This window comes from Mandrillus leucophaeus, unplaced genomic scaffold (genome assembly GCF_000951045.1).
Source record: "Mandrillus leucophaeus isolate KB7577 unplaced genomic scaffold, Mleu.le_1.0 Scaffold627, whole genome shotgun sequence".
NCBI lineage: Eukaryota > Metazoa > Chordata > Mammalia > Primates > Cercopithecidae > Mandrillus > Mandrillus leucophaeus.
Genome location: NW_012106775.1, coordinates 532,567 through 534,287, shown reverse-complemented (window position 1 = coordinate 534,287; position 1,721 = coordinate 532,567).

The window sequence follows — 1,721 nt, the reverse complement described above, 5'->3', positions numbered from 1 at the left end:
AGGAGAGAAAATGGGTTATTGCTCCAAGCATAGATGACAACTCCTGGAAGAGTGGGCCCAAGTTCTGGAGGGAAGATGATCCTACTTGGCATCACTTCATCTTCCTACCTCTGTGGACAGCCAATCCCACCCAGATGGGACCATGTACAGCAAATCCCACCCAGATGGGACCGTGTACAGGCTTCTTCCTTAGCCTGCAACAGGCTATGATGGTGCTGTGATGGGTCCACAATGAGACATGTGTAATGGAGTTGATGACAATGTTGTTTAGGGTGATGAGGAGTTAGAGGTGATCTGACGTCCATCCCTGGAGCTCCGTGTTGTCCATATGTGATGGGTGCGCTCCATGGAGTACTCTGCAACAGTTAGCATTGAGGGATTCTCTGGAGAAAGCTGAGGTCCAGAGGAGGGATGTGGATCTCTGAAGGTCTCTGAGCAACAGTCAGTGGCAGGGCCAGGACTTCAGCCTATGCATTTTGACCCCTGGTTTGATGTCCTTTCCTCTTTACCATGGCAGCCTCCAGTGCTTTATTTAATTTTGGATTTTCGCTTTTTGGAGTTATCCACATCATGACTTCCTCCTAATTAATGCACAGGGGTCCTAAGAAACCAGGATGGCACAGGAAAGAAGCAGACGTTAGCTCCACTTTATTAGACAGATATTATTATTAGAAAAAAGGATCAACTAAGACTCTGTCATCTTTCCAAAGGGATAAGCTAATGGAAGGTGGCTAACTTGTTAAGTGGAATGACTCTGTGTCAGCTTGACGAGCAAGTTTTTTGGTAGTGAGACATTTCTGTCTAGGCCAAAACAGGTAGTAAGATCTTCTATGTTGAAAATTAATTTTGTAAACAGGAAGAGAGAAATGTAGAAAACAGGATGAATGTGGCTAGTAAAGAACAGGCGTGGGTGCTGGGCGAAGGAGAGTTATGTTCCCCATTTGCAGCTCTCAGAGGGTGCAGGTGGAGCTGAACTGAGCTGAAACAAAAGCGCTCCCAAGTGCGCCTGTTTTGTTGTTGCTGTTGTTGTTTGTTTGTTTGTTTTGAGACGGAGTCTCTCGGAGTCTTGCTTTGTCACCTAGTCTGGAGTGCAGTGGCGAGATCTTGGCTCACTGCAACCTCTGCCTCCCAGGTTCAAGCCACTGCGCCTGGCAGTGCCTGACTATTTTCATCCTGTAAAGTTATGGTTGTGAATTCTTGTGCTTAACCCTGAGCCCTCCCAGTCATGAAAATCCATTTCAGATTGTTACTGTGAACACTACAGCAATCTAGTTATTATGGACACCATAGAAACTTAGTTTACAAACAAAATCTCAATAAAGAATACCTCCTGCAGACTTTAAAACCCAACCCTCAGCCGACGCGGTGGCTCACACCTGTAATTCCAGCACTTTGGGAGGCCGAGGCAGGCAGATCACGAGGTCAAGAGATGGAGACCATCCTGGCCAACATGGTGAAATACCGTCTCTACTAAAAATACAAAAATCAGGTGGGCGTGGTGGCATGTGCCTGTGGTCTCAGCTAGTTGGGAGGCTGAGGCAGGAGAACTGCTCGAACCTGGGAGGGGGAGGTTGTAGTGAGCCGAAATCACGCCACTGCACTCCAGCCTGGTGACAGAGTGACACTCCATCTAAAAAAACAAAACAAACGGCCGGGTGCGGTGGCTCAAGCCTGTAATCCCAGCACTTTGGGAGGCCGAGACGGGTGGATCACGAGGTCAG